We start from the raw sequence: 24,166 nt of genomic DNA on the forward strand, positions 1-24,166 counted from the left end.
CAAAAAGGGTTCCAAACAGACATGATACAGAAAACCAGTTGTTACCGCTGGCTTTGATCCTGTGGAACATCAATCGAGCGGCAGGCCGCACCTTGGCACCCCAGAGCTTGATCTCGTAAAACATAAACTAGCGGTACGTCTGATCAAAACATTGTTGAACAATTGAATTACGAATAAGGAGTGGTGACCATTCAACTCAAATTGATTTTAAGTGGGTTGCGTCTGAGCTCCATACCCTTTGGGTACCGAATCAATCGTAAAAACTTCGAGTGAGGTCCTAGAGGCTTCCGAAAACTAAATGAACACAGATTATAGCCAAATGTTAAGGTTAAATTCAAAGAACCGATAAGAACAAAATTGTTTATAGAAACGAGGGTGTGACTGAAGTCTACGTAAGTTCCTCTCAAGCTAGAACACCGTTAGGATTGGGCGTAGTAGTTTTATTTGATCATTCTTCTGCTAACGAAACACTCATTTGCAAAATTTGGCTGCTATCAGAAAGTTGATCAAACTCAAACTTTGCCTACTGTTTGCCTAAAGCTATTTGCGGAAATGAGCTGCCAGTGTGATATCTGCCATAAAACTTTCTCAAGTTTCCGCAACTTAAGGAGACATCGAAAGGCAATACACAACATCAAAACCCAGAACAAGCCACTTCAGTGCAATGAATGCAACTTCGAATCACTATCGCTAGTCGGAAGGATCCAACATACAAAGCAACTGCATGGATCCGACACCATTCATATTGTGTTTATTGCAGCAAAACTTTCCTGCTGAAATCAGTGTTCGAAGATCATATAAAACTAAATCACGGAACGCCCCAGTTGAGAAAAAATGGATACAATGGTGACCTACCCGTGATGTCATCAATAAGTGGAAACTTACAGTCGATTCAATTGCACACGTCAGGCAACGAAAACGACATGCTTGAGTATCTCATGAATCAAAAACATGATATTCAACCGATCGTCAGAAGTGAGACTGGAGCGGGACCAAAGAAAATTCAATTTGCAGCAAAATTAAAAATGTTGAAAGACGTATCTGAACAAGAAGAACCAGAACACTTCAATTTTTTCATAAACTCATAAATGACCATCGTCTACCCTGGAGAGAATCTGACAGATGAAATGTTCTGGAATGAAGTTGAACAATTAATAAACAGTATCTCGACAATAACAACAAATTGAAGCGGACGGCGTTTCGAAAAGCTTCTGTCATTCGAAATAAAATTGTCAAGGTTCTCCCCAATTCGTGCTGGCTCCTACATTGCTTTGCCAGTCAAGTACCAATCAGAGCAATCGCTAATGAACATCAGGAACTACCAAGATCCAAACTGCTTTCTGTATTGCTACACGGCTGCTTTCCACTTATTCTAAGGACCCACAATCGTGAACGAAGACACCACTTGGCGAACAAAGCGAAGTCCTTCTCTGTACGGACCAAAAGACCCAAGAGCTCATCAACCGTATGGTAATCACCAGATGCCAATGCCTGTGGACGAAACCGGTATATTCGAAAACGAAAGAAAACGATGTCCAAATAAAAGTTTTTTCGGTGAGTCAAGCTTTATTTAACTTATTTTATGATTTAGCAACTTTAGTACCAATGTCGACTCATTCTTCTACGATCCGAAAAACAGCAATTTTTTTTTCTTTGTTTCAAACTTAACGAGAATGAAGAACTCATTCCGTATCGTGTTTCCAAGAAGTGGGATCAGGAATTTGTGGTTGACCTTCTGCTACTAAGCAACGGCAAAATTTTCCACTACGTCCTCATCACTGAGTTGGTAAATTTATTCCAGAAAGTTCGTGGTAGAAAACTTCATCCACGTTCTCAAATTTGCCGAAATTGTTTTCATGTAAATAGCAACATTGAAGTAACGGAAAGACACAAAGACTTTATAGCAGCTATGAAGCGGTCCCCATTAAAATGCCGAAAGCGAATGCGTGCTTTCTAAAATTCGAAAAATTTCAAGCCAGGTCCTTTGCCCCGACTGTGTTATATTTCGACCTAGAGTCGCTTCTACTACCTGTGCACACAGCATTCAATAACCCAAAAACAAGTTCAATAACAACATTGAAAAACATGTTCCGTCTGGCTTTTGTATAACTGCAATTGAACAGTCCACACAAAAACAACTAATGTTCAAATTGGTACGCTCACCAAACTGTATGTCCGACTTTATCAAAACAATAGAAAGTCTAGCATATGATATTCACAACAGAAAACAACAACATAAAATCTACACTGGTCAACTCCATCAAACCACAAGTGAAGTTAAAGCCTGCTGGATCTGTCGTTTGGACTTCAATGCACAAGATATCAAAGTGTTAGATCATTGCCACTACTCGGCTGAGTGCCTCGGTTGGGCGCACAACACATGCAACTTGAAGCGTAGAAGTCTAATTTTCACCCCTGTGGTTGCCCACAACCTATCAAACTATGACTTGCATCATATATGTCAAGCTATTCAATATTTCAGCTCTAATAGTAAACAGCAAGTTATCCCTCAAACAGATGAAAAACATATATGTCTGATTAGCAGAGTAAAGGTTGACGAGTACAAAAACAAAAAAAGGAGAAGTGATTGAACTTTTCGAAAATATGCGCTTTCTCGACTGTTTCCGATTCATGGGAATGTCACTTGAAGAATTGGTGTCTTTTTTGCCTACAGATGGATTTAAAAATATTGAGAACCATTTCGAAGAGAAATTTGCAAAAAGCAAATAAAATTGTTGCATCAAAAAAGTTTCTACCCATACAGTTACTTTGACAATTGTGAAAGATTCAGTGGAAAACGTTTGCCTCCCCTAAACAAGTGGAAAAACACATTAGCTAGCGGTGAAGTCTCTATAACACATGAAAACCTGGCGCATGCTAACCAAGTTTTCCGAACGTTTAAGTGCAAAACATTAGGCGATTACCACGATTTGTATCTGACAATTGACAACCTACTGCTGGCTCGTGTGTTTGAAAAATTTAGCAAAGTGTGCTATGAAACTGATGGCCTTGATTGTGCTCAGTATTTCTCTGCAGCAAACTTAGCGGGTGATGCATATCTGAAAACATGTAATATTAACGTTAGGCTGCTTGTAGAGAGAGAGAGCATCTTGATATGGCAGAAAATCTTATGCGCGGTGGCAGGTCCTCAGTTTACTCGAGTAGAGTTTTCAAAGCTTACAGCAAATATTTGCAGTATTTTGATAAAACAATTGAGAGTTCCTTTGGTTTCACAATCGACGCAAATAATCTCTGGCATAATGCAAACCTGTTGTCTACCAATTGAAATTCGAAATAAAATTGTCAAGGTTCTCCCCAATTCGTGCTGGCTCCTACATTGCTTTGCCAGTCAAGTACCAATCAGAGCAATCGCTAATGAACATCAGGAACTACCAAGATCCAAACTGCTTTCTGTATTGCTACACGGCTGCTTTCCACTTATTCTAAGGACCCACAATCGTGAACGAAGACACCACTTGGCGAACAAAGCGAAGTCCTTCTCTGTACGGACCAAAAGACCCAAGAGCTCATCAACCGTATGGTAATCACCAGATGCCAATGCCTGTGGACGAAACCGGTATATTCGAAAACGAAAGAAAACGATGTCCAAATAAAAGTTTTTTCGGTGAGTCAAGCTTTATTTAACTTATTTTATGATTTAGCAACTTTAGTACCAATGTCGACTCATTCTTCTACGATCCAAAAAACAGCAATTTTTTTTCTTTGTTTCAAACTTAACGAGAATGAAGAACTCATACCGTATCAAATTTCCAAGAAGTGGGATCAGGAATTTGTGGTTGACCATCTGCTACTAAGCAACGGCAAAATTTTCCACTACGTCCTCATCACTGAGTTGGTAAATTTAGTACAGAAAGTTCGTGGTAGAAAACTTCATCCACGTTTTCAAATTTGCCGAAATTGATTTCATGTAAGTAGCAACATTGAAGTAACGGAAAGACACAAAGACTTTATAGCAGCTATGAAGCGGTCCACATTAAAATGCCGAAAGAGAATGCGTGCATTCTAAAATTCAAAAAGTTTCAAGCCAGGTCCTTTGCCCCGACTGTGTTATATTTCGACCTAGAGTCGCTTCTACTACCTGTGCACACAGCATTCAATAACCCAAAAATAAGTTCAAGTAACAACATTGAAAAACATGTTCCGTCTGGCTTTTGTATAAATGCAATTGAACAGTCCACACAAAAACAACTAATGTTCAAATTGGTACGCTCACCAAACTGTATGTCCGACTTTATCAAAACAATAGAAAGTCTAGCATATGATATTCACAACAGAAAACAACAACATAAAATCTTCACTGGTCAGCTCGATCAAACCAGAAGTGAAGTTAAAGCCTGCTGGATCTGTGGTTTGGACTTCAATGCACAAGATATCAAAGTGTTAGATCATTGCCACTACTCGGGTGATTGCCTCGGTTGGGCGCACAACACATGCAACTTGAAGCGTAGAAGTCTAAATTTCACCCCTGTGGTTGCCCACAACCTATCAAACTATGACTTGCATCATATATGTCAAGCTATTCAATATTTCAGCTCTAATAGTAAACTGCAAGTTATCCCTCAAACAGATGAAAAATATATATGTCTGATAATCAGAGTAAAGGTTGACGAGTACAAAAACAAAAAAAGGAGAATTGATGGAACTTTTCGAAAATATGCGCTTTCTCGACTGTTTCCGATTCATGGGAATGTCACTTGAAAAATTGGTGTCTTTTTTGCCTACAGATGGATTTAAAAATATTGAGAACCATTTCGAAGAGAAATTTGCAAAAAGCAAATAAAATTGTTGCATCAAAAAAGTTTCTACCCATAAAGTTACTTTGACAATTTTGAAAGATTCAGTGGAAAACGTTTGCCTCCCCTAAACAAGTGGAAAAACACATTAGCTGGCGGTGAAGTCTCTATAACACTCGAAAACCTGGCGCATGCTAACCAAGTTTTCCGAACGTTTAATTGCAAAACATTAGGCGATTACCACGATTTGTATCTGACAATTGACAACCTACTGCTGGCTCGTGTGTTTGAAAAATTTAGCAAAGTGTGCTATGAAACTGATGGCCTTGATTGCGCTCAGTATTTCTCTGCAGCAAACTTAGCGGGTGATGCATATCTGAAAACATGTAATATTAACGTTAGGCTTGTTGTAGAGAGAGAGAGAATCTTGAAAATCTTATGCGCGGTGGCAGGTCCTCAGTTTACTCGAGTAGACTTTTCAAAGCTTACAGCAAATATTTGCAGTATTTTGATAAAACAATTGAGAGTTCCTTTGGTTTCACAATCGACGCAAATAATCTCTGGCATAATGCAAACCTGTTGTCTACCAATTGAAATTTGAAATCGTTGAGATGCCACTGAGTGAGATGCTGCAAACCCCAGAAGACTCACCATACGGCTTCATCGTGGAGGTGGACCTGGAATATCCCCCGGAATTGCACGACATTCTGAGTGACTATCCACTTGCTCCAACCAGAGAGTCTGTCGAAGTAATCTGGTTGAGTCAGTACCAGGAGAATCTGAGAGAGAAAATGAATGTAAGGGTTAGTACGAAGAGCAAAAAACTGCTCCAAACTATGTTTGCCAAGCCCCACCATACCTTACCTTATTTGACTTTACAGCTGTATTCGGAGCTCGGTCTGAAAGTGACTAAAGTTCACAGAGTGCTCAGATTTTTGCAAGGATTTTGGTTAGCTCCCTATATAGAGTTAAATAGCAGAAAGAGAGAGCAGGTTACAAACAAATTTGACGAGAATTTCTTCAAATTAATGATAAATAATGTGTACGCGAAAAAGTGTGAAAATCCGAGAAAACGTACCAACGTCATGCTAGTAAGATCCGAGAAAGAGCTGCTAGAACAAAGCGCAAAGTTTAACTTTAAGTCGTTCAAAATATTTAACCCAAACCTGGCTGCAGTAACTCTTCGTCGCACTGAGTTCACTTGGCCAAAGCCGTTGATCATTGGAGCCACATTACTGGATCTCTCCAAGATTTTTATGTTCAGGTTTCATTATAAAATAATGAAAGAAAACTTTGCTTGCAAACTTTTGTACAGTGATACAGATTCCCTGACGTATGCAATTATGACAGAAGACCTCTACGCTGACCTTAAAAACAATCCCATTGTCTCTTAAGAATTCGATTTTTCGAACTACCCAAAGGAAGCAAGCCTCTACAACCCGACCAATAAAAAGAAAGTCCTCAAATTCAAAGATGAACTGGCGGGATCAGTAATGACAGAATTTGTTGGAATCAAATCCAAGTTGTACTCCATAATCACAGCAGGTATGTTTTTCCAATTGTTTTACTTATCCAAAAAACTTTGCAATTATGTTCTTTAAAATTCTGAGGCTTCTAGATATGTTTAATCAAAGCAGACAACTCAAAATTCTTTAATATAAAACCAAAGTGCTTACAAAAATCCGGTAACAAAAAACGGGGAAAAAGATTTGTTTTTCTCATTTAGATACCCAGAAAAAGAGCATGAAGGGCATATCCATCTCCACACAACGCTTATTCAATCATGCAATCACCAGTCTTTGAAAAAAGTCCCTGAGCAACAGCCAACTGAAAGTGCAGCGAACTACCGTTTGTCCGCCTACGATGATAAACGATTTATTTTTGACGACGGTATAACAAGCTTACCTTTTGGCCACCATAAAATTGTAGACGACGTTTTCATGCGTGAAAATCTGGATAACTGGGACGTAAATAAGGACAACACCAACAATAATGAAGGGGCAGAAACTGCTCTTGGTAACCGCGACCAACGCCAGGAAATAAAAATTTTGAATTCAAGCACGCTGGGTGATAGGTCAGACAACAGTTTCAAGGAGACAGATTGGGGTTTCCTTCGACGCACGTACAATGAAAGTGAGTTGGAAGTAAACAGCTGTGAAGTGAGCGAGGAACCACACACACCCAGTCATAACGAATTCATTTTAATTGAAGCTGAAGAGAGCGACAAGGACACCCCAGTTCTTCCTCACAAGCGTGCACGGCGTGCAATTTTATATGAATCTAGTACTGACTCCAACTGAAAACAATCAAAAACTTGCTTTAAAATTTTTGCATGTTGGTAATTTTGTGAACAGAACTGGTAAAATTTATGGAATAAAAGTTTTGTATGTGTGCTGATAATGTGCAGGGCAAAACTAGCCCGCATTTCCTTTATTCCTAACGGTTATTGATTAGAAACAAAAGTTGGGACTAACGCCTTGAAGTTAATTAAATTCACTTGTACTTTTATCTTCGACACGAAAGCAGAAATTGTTAATACAAACACCAACCGACTTTCATGGTTAGAAAGGGGAAAACAAAATTCAACTCAAAGCATGAAACTTTCCGAAGAACTAAATGAAACAGTTAAGTTTTATTCCAGTCTAAGTTAGGGAAATTCTAAGAGGATACCTAAAAAAGGCCATGCCGGTATTTTAACGGGGGGACAGCCCCCCCTCCCCCCCGTTAAAATACAGGCATCTTCACTACTACTAGCACTTCAGATTAACATGACGACATTATATTGAGAAGCATCAAATATGAGTCAATAATGAAGTGACAAAGTTGTTACGTTGAATCAGGTGAATAACATTGACTTAGTAAAAAATGAATTAGACTAATTTTTTTAACTAAGCAAGAATTAATAGTTTTTAAAACGAGATTGCAAATACTTCAAATCCAATGTTTCGTTTAAGTTGTGACTAAACTATTTTATGATTTGGTCAATTTTACAACCCAAAAAATTGTCAGAAAAAAAATTGGAAACCATCTCAATAAGTTCAGATTTTAGCAATTAGTAACAAAATTTAGGTAAAATTTATAACTCAAGTTATTTGAGCAAAAATAAGTGGGTAGTTGAGTTTTCAAGCTGCTTTCATTCTTGTGGACAAGTGGTCTCTGATTTTTTTGAATCCAGATATAAGTTTTGGTAGTGATATCATTATTGATTTGGTTTTGACTAGTTGGTTTGTTTTTGCATTTTCAGGATAGTAGTCATTCAAAACTACGCAGTTGCTTGTTCACGTTACGCAACGGAACTTGTTTAATTCAAATTAGGCTTCACGCAACGTATTTTTCTTAAAAAAATAATAACATCTAACTGTAATGTTTAAGTTACTGAGTGCGGCGCATTTCAGTAGACTGTTCGATTTTTTATTGAAAAAACTACAACGCATAATAACCTTTGAGAGTTCCCGAGTTTTTTCTACATTCACGTAGGAACGTTCACGTATGTCCCTTGTTTTTTGTAGGGTCTTTGATATGGTATCTACCCGGGCCGAGGTTTCACCCCTAATCCACTCCTAATTAGCGGGGATTAGTGTGTAATGCGTATTCCACTCCTATTTATAGGGGAAAAGAGGGTAAGAGTGTAATTTTAAAAAATTACACTGTATTTACACTCTTTTCTCCACTCTTTTTACACTCTTTGCAAAGAGTGTAATTTAGGGTGAACTGATAAAAAATTACACTCTTACACGATTACTAATATAACCAAATTGAAACATCTGATCCTAGTGTCAGTTGGCGCAATGGTTAATGCAGACAATTAAAGTAACATGTTCGACAGGCGGAAGATGGGGGGATCAATTCTCATTACCTTCTTCCACCTTTATTTTTTAAAATTACACTCTTATAATTACACTCTTTCACCCTTAATTAAGCGGAGAAATAGGGGGGTAATTTTTTTATTTATACACTCTTTACACTCTCTTCCCCGTTATTTTTGGGGAAAATCCTCGGCCCGGGTAAGATGCCATAAGAACCATACATGACTTTGATATGGTATCTACGATTGATTTATGGTGGTCAACCCGGGTATTTGTAGCGTTTGGTGAAACTTTTTGAACCGAAGTTAACTGATTTAGTGAAGTTTTGCCTCATTGGAACCGGTCTGTCTTTATTAAAGTGTTATATGTTTGTTGTCACTGAAATTAAACTAGGGAAGTAGTAAGTGGCGGTGCACTATAATTAAATGTCTTCTGGATAATTGAAAACTTTTTTATGCCTAACGCGAGTTTCAAAAAAATGTTACTGGGATGTTGTTATCTTTGTTTTTCTCATGTTGCATTATATTTTATTAGGTTATTTGTTTCGTTTTCGTGGTTGTGTTATTTCCGCCTCGAGCATTTCTCTCAATGTAAGGCGAGCAAGATGACGCTAATCAGAAACTCTTGGATTTGAAGTTGATTCTATGACCCATGTCTATGTGCAGACTCATGAAAAGACTTTAAAGTATAGTGGGGGGGGGGGCAATATTGACTATAATTCAACTTTCCAGCAACTAGTTAAACTTCAGCTGAGGTCTTTTCATGTGTCCAGCTAAAGTCTTTTCTGAATCAATTAGAAAAAGCAAGATCTTTTTGTGGGTTCACCATTCGTTTTTTCTTAACTAACAAAATGGAGTTAAGGTCCATTAAAGGGTCCACCATTAGTCTTTTCATGAGTCTGTTTTTTTGTGAATTCGGATTTTTCTGAAAAATTTTCTGCTTTTCCTAGCGGTAGTCTTTTTAAAGCTCAAATGAGTTGAGTATGGTTTTTTGCATAGTAAATTTCGGTCGAATTTCGTCCTTTTTAAACCTTGAAAAGACTCATGAAAAGACTTTAAAAGTCTAGTAACGGGGGCCAATACTGACTTTAATTACACAGTCCAGCAACTAGTTAAAGTCCAGCTGGAGGTCTTCTCATGGGTCAAGCTTAAGACTTTTCATAACCAATTAGAGTCGAGTGATTTCTTTTCATGAGTCAACTATTAGTTTTTTCATAACCAACAAAATCAAGATAAGGTCCTTTCATAGATCCACCATTAGTCTTTTCATAAGCCTGTTTTTTTGTGAATTCGGATTTTTTTCTGCTTCTCATAGCAGTAGATTTTTTATAGCTCAAATTAGTAGAGTGTGGTCTCTTGCATAGTACATTTTGGTCGAGCAGTGTCTTTTCATAAGTCTGTATCTAAAACTGGGCGAAGAGCGAGGACAATTTTATGCACGGCCACGTTTTCATTGCGATTGATGGCCGGGCATAAAATTGTTCCCGCTGTTCCCCCAAGTTTAGGTGCAGACTTATGAAAAGACACTGCGCAACCAAAATGTACTATTCAAAAGACCATACTCGACTTATTTGAGCTATAAGAAATCTACTGCAATGAGAAGTAGAAAAAAATCCAAATTCACAAAAACGCAGACTTATGAAAAGCCTAATGGTGGATCTATGAAAAGACCTTATCTTGATTTTGTTGGTTATGAAAAAACTAATAGTTGACCCATGAAAAGAAATCACTCGACTCTAATTGGTTATGAAAAGTCTTAGGCTGGACCCATGAGAAGAACTCAGCCGCACTCTAACTATTTGCTGCACTGTGTGTTTATAATCAGTATTGACCCCCGCTATTGGACTTTCAAAGTCTTTTCTTGAGTCTGCACCTAGACCTGGGCCATGACATCAACTTAATCCAAACTACAGAAAACTAGAAAAGATGCAAAAACGAGCGCTCAAGTGGGCTTTGAATAAGAAAGTTTTTACAGATAGTGACTACAATCAGAGCCTCATTTACAACGATTTGCTGCCAATCAGTTTTCTTCTGGTTCGAAATGATCTTCTTGGGCTGAAAAAAAATTTACAATTGTGATACTGCCCTTAAGTTTGATGATTATTGGAAAGTTTTCAAGGGACCACGCAGTAACCGTTCTGCAGCGAAACAATTTTTGAGGACCAATTTTAATTGGACAAAATCAGTCAAATTGGAAGAGTATTTTGTCTTGAGAGTTGTGAAATATGCAAATGTTCTCACCCAGCGAAATGACATCTCAACTTTTGACTGGACTTGTCCAACAGTGTTATTTCGGAAACAGCTGAACTTTCTGTTGAAAGTAAAGGCTTTGAACTTTAAAAACTATCAGTATACTGTTAATTGGTCCTGTTTTTGTAATTAATTAACAAAGTGATTCCCGCATCGCGGGTACCAAGTCAATTTAATAATAATAATATTAATAATCCTCGCCAAGAACTTTCCATTGCTGTCAATCAAAACTTAATTCTCTTTTAGTGTTTGCTGCTTTTGCTTTAGTTCTCCATACAGAAAAGGACATTGATTTTTTCTTTATATATATTTATATATATATATATATATATATATATATATATATATATATAAATATATATATATATGTGTGTTTATATATATATATATATATATATATATATATATATATATATATATATATATATTAGTTTGTTGTCTTATAAAAGGCGAGATATTAATGGGGTTTACAAATAATCTGCTCCGACCAATTTGTATAGCAACTGATTTGTAGAGCACCTTAGTGTAATTGCAGTTACAATTTTCATCCCATAATAGAAATCTTAAACTCCAAATAGGCAACCTTTCATGAATTTTACGAAGCGATCTTAATTTCTCGTCACAATTTACGGAAAAGAACAGTGCATTCCGTCGTGCTAGTTCAAAATAATTTAAACAGTTCAAGATCCGCCTTCAATTTTTACTCTGTTCACCTTTTTTACCAACCCGGGTTGGTAAAAAAAGTGAACAAAGTAAAAGTATTAGACGGTTCTTGAACTGTTTAAATTATTGAACTAACACGATGGAATGCACTATTCTTTTCCGAAAATTGTGACGAGAAAATAAGATTGCTTCGTAAAATCACTTCACTTCGTAAAATCACTTCCCTTGGTAAGATCACTTCGACAGCACTTGGCTTTTTGCTCATTTGCAGCCCTGAAAAAAACTTCCTCTTATGTGCCCTATTTCGAGGATGGTGAAACGTTTGAGCTGAAAAAAGCATGGAAAGATGGGTAGCTAACTCTCCCCAATTTTGCATCATTTATTAAAACTCAAACTTGTTAAACTAAAACGAAAACTCTTTTCCAGGTGGTGAAAATCTTCAGGTGCCTCAAGCTGAGTGGGACATGGAACACTTCAGGTAATAATTCAGAGTTTATTTCTTTGTGTTTTATTACTTACTGTAGATTGCTGTGGATTACTTACTGTACTATAGTGCGACTTTGTCCTCTGATCAGTCCGTAGTGCGACCATTGTCCAGACCATCGTGCAACTCAAGCGTTTCTCAGACCATGTAATTTGGGTCTGATTAGAGCAGTCTAGGGTCGCGCACCTAAATTTGGGCAGCTCTTCGTCACTCTGGTAGTCAGCGATAGTTGTGTTGACCTCACTGCCTGACGATCTAAACACTTTTTTAAATTATAATTTCCAACTGACTACCAGGCAAACCGGATTAGATGCTCGCGATCATCGAAAAACTGGTGAATTGAAAATTAGAGCTCTTACAGTAAAAAAAATTTTCACCACCGTTACCTTCTTTCACAACAATTCTTACATTATTTACCAAAAGTTTTTTCAATGAGCTTTCGTATCAGTTGGGGAGAAAATTTTGAGGAATTTATTATATGCAGTGGTTGAACTATTATTACCGCATAAGGGGTAGAAAGACAAATAATTGCAGCATTGGCCACTTTTTAAGCAAAAAATTCAACCCAATCATATTAAATTTCATTTCATTTTAATAATTTTTATCGTTGACGCTGACGTTTGCCCTCAGTTAGTCACAATTTTCAAGTCGGATATTGCCTAAAAAAGCTCAGATGTGACTTTTCACGTGTCCAAGTTCAGACGTTTTTAGTTGGTTTTTCAATTTCTTTTTTGCGTTAATTTCCAAAATTGAGATCATCTTTGGTGTTTCATTAAGTGCTATGCATGCTATCCTATCTAAATAGCTGTCGAATTAGTTGGAATTTACGTTTTAATTTACAAAAGGAACCAACCAATAACGCCGCAGATTTATGCAATTTTTGTCTTTTTTTATTTTCGGAACTGGAGTTTTGATCAATTTGGTCATGGTCACTTAATACACTTGTGGCTTCCCAGGTCAAGGTTGCCAGACCGAAGTGACCTCTGATCAGACGACTTCGAGCGCGCACATTTTCCCGGTGCGCTCGAATTACGTGGTCTAGAAAAGGACTCCAGCGCACTTTAGTCTGGCCAGTGGTCTGGAACTTGTCTGATCAGAGGTCACTTCGGTCTGCGACGGTCTGATCAGAGACAGTTTCGACCGCACACTAGTCTGATCGGAGACGAATTCGAGCGCACACTAGTCTGATCACAGAAAATTTCGAGCTTACGCTAGTCTCGTCAGAAACAATTTCGAGCGCACGCTACTCAGGTCAGAGGAAGTTTCGAACGCACTTTAATCTGATCAGAGGTCACTTCGGTCTGTCTGGGACGGTCTGACCAGAGACCATTTGGAGCGCATACTAGTCTGATCAAAGACAATTTTGAGCGCCCACCAGTCAGGTCAGAGGACGTTTGGAACGCACTTTAATCTGATCAGAGGTCACTTCCCTCTGGGACGGTCTGCTGATCAGGGTCAATTTCGAGCGCACCCTTGTCTGATCAGAGGCAATTTCGAGCGCGCACTAGTCAGAGGACGTTTCGAACGCACTTTAGTCGGATCAGAGGACGTTTCGAGAGCTAAAACATGTAAAATAGGAGAAATACTGTCAGAAAAATGTCAACAGTTGAACTAACGAACATTTTTATGAGATTTTCCAGCATGTTTTTGGTGCGTCCCCCCCCTCCTTCTTTCTCTCAAACGGACTGAGGACCGGCTACGGCGGAGTTACAAACAAATAATCAACTATAGAAGATTTTGAGAATACAACCAAAACAATTTTTTAGTTAAAGTTTTGTATTGTTCCATCTTCCTATAACCGGTTATCTTTTCTGTTCACATATGTAGGGAAGAATTACAGTGTTACAGCGGACCTCGAGAAGAAAAAGCAAACATAATCCGCAAGGTAAAGAAAATGAACAGGTGGTTGCAACGCATGACGAGGGTTGGCATGAATATGGTATTTCCTGACAGCTACCTTAAGAGCTATATTGTGACATTCAGTCTCGCATGTGCCGACAATATCTGTATGAAACTGAAACAAAGGAACATAGACATAAAGCAACTGGAACCTATAAGTTGATATGCGTTAAATTCTCTATGTTCAGTTTCGGAAGTAAGATAATCGCCGATAAGCTAGTCACTCTTAGTTCGGGTTTTTCGTTTTGAAACGAAGCACCCCTCAGAAACAAGGGCAATATTTTTACCTAATTATTTACTAAGTAATGACACGTGCTCTGTAACTGCGGCTGGATAACGTACTGGGAGGGGTGCTAGGACAATAGATCGAAAGACAACAGATCGAAAGCGAAAATTGGGACAATAGATCGAAAATAAACTTATTCAAGTTGCGTATTGGCCAATCAGATTTGAGCGCTCATATATTATACAGCATATAACATGTTCTGTACAATTTTTCTGTTTTCGATCTGTTGTCCTTTCGATCTATTGTCCGGTCACCACTGGGAGGGTGGGGGGCACAAACGAAAAATATCCCAATAATAAGTGAGTGTGATTGAATCAAGTATCTACGCATCAACTTTCAACAAATATGTTATGTTTTTAACTTGAGGAGAAAAACGAAAAGTTCATATTTTTACAGCTGGTTTTATAAATGAGCTGAAAAAGAACGTCAATCAATTCTCAAACTTTTGAAGAAAATTATAATAACATTCGACTGAATTATAAACAAAAAACCTCAAATTTTGCATAGAACAACCAACGATTTCTACGATTCAAAGTGAACATACCGAGCATTTCTTACGACTGAAACCGAACATACCAAACAATGGTTGCATAGTTTCTTTTGCGTCGGATTAGAATTCATTGCAGTTAAACCATAGTTTCGAGTACACCTAGTTGCTGATGTCAGAAGAGTCGAAGAATTGATTATCCCGTTTTATCTGGTATGATCGAGTAAATAGGTAATAATAGAGTGAATAGGTAACTGCATAGCTCTTGTATTGGGTCCGCAAGTCGATACAAAAGTTACTATTGCAACATCTTTTCAATTGCGTATACACTATGCTAAGTTAATATCAAGAAAAATTCAGAAAATCTGAACAGAATCCGACATTTCAAAATCAAAGGTTGATAAAATTGATAATTTATTGCTAATCAGGGCGCTTAACTGGGTGTGTGACTGGGACTAAACTAAACATATTTATGTACATGAGATGGTTAATTTTTTCCTTCTGAGCTATGTGCTAGATTTGGGTGCAGATTGTGTAAATTATTGAGGACGCCGTTAGAGCCGAACGGGCGCAGAGCAGAATGCCCTAAAATGAAATTCAAAGCCGAATTTTTCCCTTGCTCTGATTGGCTGACTCAGTACCTTAAAGGCAATTTTTTGTTTAAAAAATACTTACAAATTAGCGTAACGAAGGTCTAACCGTTGTCTCAACCCCCCCCCCCCTCCCCCTCAATTTAATCAAACCACATAATTCGGCCAATCAGAATTAAGCATTCGGCTCTTATTCGACTCTGCGCTCGTTCGGCGCCAATTCCCAGCACCGTGAGTGTTTTTGTTGAAAAATTTTGTAGCCCCTATTTCTCCGCTATTTCACCCCTATTTCTCCCCCTATTTCTCCCAATTTCTCCCCTCTATTTAGGTTCCTAATTAAGCTTAATTAAGGATGAAAGAGTGTAATTCATGGTAATTATGTATGAGTGTAATTTTTTAATCATTCCACCCTATATTAAAAATCAAACCGCATTGGAATAATTGAATTAAAAATCGATTTTATAGCGGTTTTCATCAATAAAATGATATCAACAAATCCATTCTACGGCATCAATCTGGGACCATTTTAACGTTTTAAATCGTCTTAAATCTATTTAATTCATTTGAAATGGATTATAATTGCTTAAAAAACCTTTGAAATGGATTTAAAAATAAGCTACGAAAACTCCATTAAATAGATTATAATATATTTTTACTATAGTTTCTCCTCTCAGTGAAAACCGTTATATAGTTTTAAGTATAAATTAACAATTCATGTATTTTGAAAAATTTAATTTAACATTTCAAGTCCATCCGTTTTCCATCAGTTTCAGTCCATCCGCTCCATGCAGTACCTTTGCAACAGCGGACCTATTTTTGACTAATTTTCGTATATTTTTGAAGGTGTTGACTTACTGTTGTGCAGGTTTTTTTGGAGATCGTTTGCCTGAAATCAACGATAAATGAATTAGTTGAATTAAAACTTTTAAAAAACCAAATTGAACTAAGCGATTTTTGGGCTTTTGATGTTGATTTGAGGTGTGATTTGTTGTTGATTATCAAATTGAATCTGGAAAGATTTTGAAGCCAAAAAAAAAACGTACAGCCAAACTTATTGAATTAAAATTACAAACCTTAAATCTTATTTTGAATCTGGAAAAGAACATTGTGGAGCCAAAAAATGTAAAGCCAAATTTGTTGAATTGAAATTACAAATCTCTGTAATAGCGGTTGTGTTTTCGCACTGCTAAATTTTGCTCAAATCTGATTGGATAAAAATCGGTCGCGAGAAACCAAGACAACTCTTAAATCGCTTTAAATCCGTTTAAAAATTTGCTTGCTATGATAGCTGCAAGCTTCTTTAAATATAACTCATATATTGGCAAAAAGTCTTCGCCTAGGAAAATCTCCATAAAATTGATTGCTTGCTTACGTTTTACGACCCGGGAATGTTGTTGTGTATCAATAATGATAATTATTTATGTCTTGGTGAATTATAATTGGGTGGTGATTCTTGGTGAATTATAATCTTGGTGAATTATAATTGGGTGGTGATTTCTTTTCTCAAGCTTTTAGCTGTGAGTAGTATAGAAAGCTGACTAGAACCTCAACAGGGGGGACACTTTTTGCAACGCAATTTTCTCTTCCCGGCAACAACGGGGTGCAAAATGTGTCCGCCTCCCCGCCACAACCACCACACCCCCTCCCCGTTAAGGTTTTAGTCAGCTTTTTATATACTGCTGTGAGTTCTGAGCTTATCGGTCCAATTTTTGATTCATCATGCTGATGGACCAGAGTTTGAGCAGTTTCTGAAAAAAGTGAGGTGACCAAATCTATTCAGCCCCCTACTTGGGTCACGAAAAATAACGGGGGGAAACAAAGTAAAGAGTGTCAAAATAACCAAAATACACCCCATTTCTCCGCTCAATTAAGGGGGAAAGAGAGTAATTAAAAGTTATTATGTATGAGTATAATTTTTTAATTCGTGTCCCGCTTTTTCACCCCTATTCATTTAACTTCCTATCATTTAACCCCGATTTATTAACCCCTATATCATTTAAGCCCTCTACGTTTTAACCCCTCTGTCATTTCACCTCGATTCTAATCTCTCTATAAAACAAGAATTACTAAAATAGCAAAATAATCATGTGGCCATGCCTCAGCGGCCCGTGGGATTTGATATGAAACTATCACAACCGAACTTGAGATTAGTTTATCCACTTAGTAATGACAAAAAAGCTTCAATGTCAACTGCTAATTGGAGGAATGCATAGATAGAGGGGTGAAATGATAGAGGAGTTAAATGATAGAGGGGTGAATAAGTCAGGGTTCAAAGATAGGGGGTTAAATAAATAGTGGTGAAAAAAAGTAGAACATCTTAATCATCCCACCCTAAATTGCAATCCTTGCAATGGGTGTAAAAACAGCGGAGAAAAGAGTGTAAACACGGTGCAACTATTTATATTTGCATCTTTTTTCCTGCTAAATAGGAATCGTTGAAAAATGTATCTAGCAGAATTCAATGGTGAAGAATTTTCTATTTTTTTTTTTCGTTAGAAAAATTCTAGCTGGGGACTGACTAGCGCTCAAAACCCCATCAAAATTCCAAAAGATTTATTTGGTAGTTCTTCTTTTGTAGCGAGTGTACTGTGTTGTCCCCAAATAAATTTGCTCTCTCGACTGCTTGAAAAATGCACACTGGATAATTGAATTAATAATCAAAATATGTAATACCAGCAACAAGTTATGCTATATCCAAATACAGTTAATTGAGTAAATTCAACAATCAGAAGGAATTTTTCCATTGAAACCAATTAATGGTTCCTATTTCGAAAAACTTAACTAAATTCTTCCTCCCAGTAGCTTTGTTACTGACCAAAAACTTATAATCTTCGCAACATATAGTTTTTCAATAATTTTGCAGTTTCACTCACTGCAACTGGAAAACTATGTTCTTTCGCAAAGAACTCACTAAACAACTACGATTTCCTCACTCTGAGAACCAATTGCTCCTCTTGAGGTTTCGCTCTTTCATTTTTGACTGACGAACCGCTGTTCTTCAGCCTCATAAGTCTGTCTCCTAGACTCGCTCTCTCTCTCTCTCTCTCTCTCTCTTTCATCTGCTGGTTTTTCTTGTGCTTAAGGGTACTCAAAGATATCAGTTTTTATCAGCAAGAAGTATCGTATCATTCCTTTTAGAAAATTTTGACCTAACGTAAAACTGCAATCGTGGGCGTAAAAGTTTAGTCACGAGATGCATTTTATCTATTGTAAAAATTGACCGCAGGTCGGTGGTTCAAATAGTTTGATAGTTTCAGGGTTCAGCAAAAATCATGTTTTATGTTACTTAACCTCTATGCATGCATGCTAGGCGTTATGTTTTCACAGCTATACATATGTCTAATTGTTCCTAAGGGTACATTGCTTCACATTATGATGTAACAATGTTTGTTTTCAACCATCTCGTAACAATTCTTCTTATGATCACAATGTTGTAACAACCAGGGAAAATTTAGAATTTTCCGCCCTTACCTTTGTAGGACTTTAGTCAACGTTAATGCCGTGAAACTGAACAATGACTAATTTGCGTTTCCTACGTTTGAATGTGGTTTTTGTTGGATATTTTGACTCTGGTTAGAATGTTGTTTCTTTCATAGAAATTATTACAAAGAATCAGTTATCGCCTCTTTGTTTGTTTGTTTTAAAAGCAAACGAAACATCTTTGGGTTACCGGAAAGGGCTCGTTCTTTTGCGCATTGCTTAAGCAAATATCCCAGGAGTCACCAGTTAGAATTTGAGGTCGATCGGACTTTAGGAAGTAGGGTTTTTGAGGGCTTGCGGTGGGTCGCAAAATCATGGACGCTTTTTTTCAAAAAAAAATTAGTTTCTTGCTATCAGAATTACCTTCTAGCAACCCTTGTATCATTCTGGTTGCTTCAAATAGGTGTTAGCAAGAGCTATAGCAATTATTCTGTTCTTTCTATGTACCTCAATTGTCAAACTTCATTCAAAAATTATGATTACTATTAGAAAATCCGTTTTAACACTTTTTGATCTTCCAATAATTTTTTAAATGCTTTTTTGATGATATTGAGTCCATGCACTGTAAAATTACCAAAACTGTGGTAATATTGCTTTTTTCTGGCTCCGGTTCCGAAGTAGACACTTTGGTTTTCTCAAAGTTATCCTTATAATTCTCTACCAATTTTCTCCAGCAAATACAAATTTCCTTCTGAAAGTTTACTCAAACTCGTTCAACCACTAAAAGATTACCGGGCATGGATCCAAACAACAATTGCAAAAAAAAACAAAAACATTTTTCCCATTCTTTTTCTTTGTCTTTTCATTCCTTCATGCATGTCCCTTCAACCAACCTTCTCTTCTGCTTAAATTTGTTATGGGACCCTGCCCATTTAGCTGTAACGCCTAGGAGACCAAGATTTTTTGAATTGACCATAAATTTATCAGTTCTTAATCATTAAAAGTCCCTGCTCCGATAAGACGCAATATAAAAACAACTGGGAAGTTTAATTTTTACCAAACGGTACGCTATATTTTTCGGTCTATAAAGTTTGTGACAGTTTGTAAACTTTTATCTGACTGTCCTTGATTTCTCTTTTCCATGCTATGTGTAATCTTTCGGGGCAAATAAACATCCTTTTTTGAAAAAATGCAGAAAAATTGACCCATGAATCCGTCAGAGCAGAATTGTTTTTTTTTTCTTCTTTTATAGTATTTTTTGGTTAACATACCCATTGATTGGTTCCATAAAGCACTAAACATTAACCTCAGAATTGTAGTTGCTTATAAGGAATACATACTCAATTTTATTATACCAAATTGGCTTTTAGAGGTGTGATTTTGGATTTGGGGGGATTCATTAAAAAAAATCATTGTTTTTCCCAAGCTCTTCAATTCCTCTTTTTTGCTGTAATCATACTTGTTTCCTTTAGATTAATGACCTCTGAGTTTCATTTTAACTGTTTCTGGCAACTTAATCACTTTATGAAGCTGGTCTCTCGTTTGTTTACGTAACAAATAAAGATAAATTCGACCCCAACTTACATCGCTCGAGTTCGTTTCTTTTGTTTACATAGTCACTATGCGCAAGATCAGCTCCTAAACTCTGCAAACTAATTAACAACTCAAAGCTTCAATGTAATGTAGTTTCGATGTAGCCTCCATAAATTCTACAAATGTATACGTAAAGTTTTGGATTTCGAGGCCAACTATTGTTAGATAGAGTAAAAAGTTGATTAAAGTAATGTATATCACAACCATAATTCATAGAGTTATTGAAATCAACAAGTAGAAAGCGAATTTACGCTACAAATGGAACCATGAAACTGAATTCAAGGCTAACAATCAAATGTTTAAACTGTGGCTAAACTTAATAAAGGGAAAATATAAGAACCGAAAATCAAGGTTAAAAAAGATGATTATGAACCATTGTTTGAAGGAGTTTTGGAGGAGTCGGTCATTGAAGCAAAAATAAAAAACATAAGAGTGCTTTAGTCACAAAAAGTAAGAATAACAAAATTCTAGAGCAGATTTTTGATGATAAAAGACTATGTCAATGGTCAATTTTTTTGGACAATTCAACCACTCTAGCCGTTCAGTTATTGTGAAAATAACTGCTTTTCATGCACCAAAGATTCTTCGGCTTTCAATTTGACAGTTATATGCTTGAATTCACGCCATTGGTTGCCGACATTTCCCCTCAAATTTTGCATTTGTGCCTAAATGAGTTTTCCTTGTGTAGTTGGTTTTCATTTCTTCCACTAGCAGAATTTTGTTTTACCAAGAAGTTCTAAATGTGAGAAATCAAGCGCTGGATCAAGATTTGCATTAATTTAATTGACCATGTTTTCTATACTAAAGATCGCAAAAGTTTACTTCAAGCTGATTGCGTTCTTCATAGGACATCAAAAATTTGAATTGGTTGAACCTAACTTTTGCTTCACCAGTGCAAACGATATTTCAGTTGCCCGATCTTTTATAAGGGTTCCTCAAAATTTCCGCACTTTTGCTCAGATGTTAGTCCGAATCAGTTAGTCAGATAACGTGATGAATCATAACTCCAATCAGAGTGCAATTTAATTTTAAAAGTTAAATCCTCTTCCCAAAACTCTTTGCAACTCACTTTGAGTTTTTAAAGACTAAGAGAACGTGTCCTGTGAAGGTTGACCAATCAATTATGGTAATGAAATAGAGTTTTTGTAAATTAATGCGCACCTTTTGCGTCATCATGTACTAAATTCGCTTCTTATTGAAATTTGCAGGGAATGTCAGATGATATTAAATTGAGTTACGCCTATGGATTCAAACGTGGACTGCACCATTTTTTCCTGGAATCTCGATCCTGCGCGGGCATACACGCTACAAAAAGCACCAAGTGTTTTCTTAGCTTTCACTAAAGCGCAAAAAGTGACTGATTTCAAAATTCGTAAACTTCTCGGAAGAAGCTCCTGTTTTGTGTGGAAAAGTTTTGCAATTTTTTTAGTGAATAGAATCAAACAGGTTGTTTATCCGGTTTATACGCTAATTACGTTTGACTCAACAGGTTACTACATGCAGACTAAGCGTCTTTACAATTCAAATATTTTCAGTAGCTCAAATCGATTGCATTCCGATCGTCTTTTCTCATATAAAAAATTGACGCAAAGGGCAAGGACTTGGACACTAAACGACTAGCGATGCATCATTTCGGTTGAGAACTGATTTTTCAAACTCCCGTTCATGTTCTTATCCCGTTCATTATTGTTCATGTTCTTATCCCGTTCTTTGTGCCTTTAGTCCAAGCGTCTCTGATGAGCTGAAGATTTCACAAATAGTGTTGGGAAAGTTTTGCGCCAGAAAGTGCACAGTAATTAGGCAAACGAAGTTAAAAGTTATTTGTTGTTTTAGGAAAAGTTCTTTTTGCGTCAAGGCTTCTGTACCAATTGTTTTTGTTGGACTAATTTTAGGCTTAACATACATGGGCCTTTTGCTCGTGTGATTGAAATAATTTTCGCAACCGCCCGGGTCACCACTTCTTAGTAGTCATAGAAGGATCATATATGGTATCATACAAATCATAACGCATTTCCTAGTACGATCCTTGTATCCATATATGACTCCTAGGAAATCATATATGGACCTTGTATGACTATACAGAAATCATATATGACCTAGTATGAATACCAAGAATCATACATCTATTTTTCATAAATTTTTAAACCATTTATGTCTTTTAAAATTTTCATTTGGCAAGGACTCACTTATGTGATTCCCCGGCATCACTTTGCGATCCGCCAATAGACCCAAACGTACAATATCATATGCAAAGTTGGGCACGCAATTAAGCAGTAAGTCCAAATACATAAATAAATTTCTGATATTCTCTGAAGCCAGTTTATACCTATAAATGCTCATTTATAAGAAAAATATTTGCAACAATTTTTGCAGACAACCTCAAATTCCTTTTCTGAATATATTTAAGTTGGAAAGTTAATTTTTTCGCCCACACAAAGAATCAAATGTGGAATGCAAATGCGATATTATAATTTATTATGTCCTCTGACTACATTATGCGGGAATTTGTGGAACCAATCAATGTTTTATTTGTCATATATGACCTTGTATGATTTCCGAGAAATTTTTTCAATATCAAAAGAAAATGAAAGATATACAGTTTTTAGGCTTTGAATTTTGTTGTATAATCCCTGTATGATTTCTAGGAAATCATATATGATCCTTGTATGACTACTAAGAAATCATACAAATCATATATGACCTTGAATGAATACTAGGAATCATATATGACCTAGTATGACTACTAAGATTTGTGTATGATGAGCAACCCGGGCGTACCTGCAAATCATGACCAATTTACAAATGAAAGGTATAATGCCCCAGAAATTGGAACCTTGGTGCTTGATTCAGTCTAACTCTCAGCTAAAATATATTTTTCACATATTACATCAAATATTGAGGGCACAGGACATTTTTCTATTGCATATACTATTTTTAGCTTTAGACGGAAAATAAAACTTCTTTTATACTTTGGCTTAATTCAACTCCCCGTCTGGTAGTTGGAAAATATATCCATTTGCAAAATTATCAATGCCAAAACTAGTTTCAGATGTCCAATGACATGGTAACTGCCAGCATTTTATGGGTTCTGACATGCTTCCTGACACCAATCATTGTCTCTCAAATGATTTTCCGCTTGAAATTCCATCTCTTTATTTCATTTCGTCAGGTGCTGAATATATGGTATCATACAAATCATAACGCATTTCCTAGTACGATCCTTGTATCCATATATGACTCCTAGGAAATCATATATGGACCTTGTATGACTATACAGAAATCCTATATGACCTAGTATGAATACCAAGAATCATACATCTATTTTTCATAAATTTTTAAACCATTTATGTCTTTTAAAATTTTCATTTGGCAAGGACTCACTTATGTGATTCCCCGGCATCACTTTGCGATCCGCCAATAGACCCAAACGTACAATATCATATGCAAAGTTGGGCACGCAATTAAACAGTAAGTCCAAATACATAAATAAATTTCTGATATTCTCTGAAGCCAGTTTATACCTATAAATGCTCATTTATAAGAAAAATATTTGCAACAATTTTTGCAGACAACCTCAAATTCCTTTTCTGAATATATTTAAGTTGGAAAGTTAATTTTTTCGCCCACACAAAGAATCAAATGTGGAATGCAAATGCGATATTATAATTTATTATGTCCTCTGACTACATTATGCGGGAATTTGTGGAACCAATCAATGTTTTATTTGTCATATATGACCTTGTATGATTTCCGAGAAATTTTTTCAATATCAAAAGAAAATGAAAGATATACAGTTTTTAGGCTTTGAATTTTGTTGTATAATCCCTGTATGATTTCTAGGAAATCATATATGATCCTTGTATGACTACTAAGAAATCATACAAATCATATATGACCTTGAATGAATACTAGGAATCATATATGACCTAGTATGA

At 36.5% G+C, this 24,166-nt stretch overlaps 1 long non-coding RNA gene across 1 annotated transcript in view; it reads left to right on the forward strand.

Annotated features, from left to right (window-relative positions):
- Positions 1 to 11,943, forward strand: part of LOC142342067 (uncharacterized) — a 68,443-nt gene extending 56,500 nt beyond the window's left edge. Inside the window, exon 4 of the long non-coding RNA XR_012759145.1 lies at positions 11,899 to 11,943. This is a non-coding gene — a long non-coding RNA (uncharacterized LOC142342067). The remainder of the gene's footprint in view (positions 1 to 11,898) is intronic.
- Positions 11,944 to 24,166: the final 12,223 nt, after the last annotated feature.

This window comes from Convolutriloba macropyga, chromosome 7 (genome assembly GCF_964194025.1).
Source record: "Convolutriloba macropyga chromosome 7, txConMacr16.3, whole genome shotgun sequence".
NCBI classification, from domain to species: domain Eukaryota; kingdom Metazoa; phylum Xenacoelomorpha; order Acoela; family Convolutidae; genus Convolutriloba; species Convolutriloba macropyga.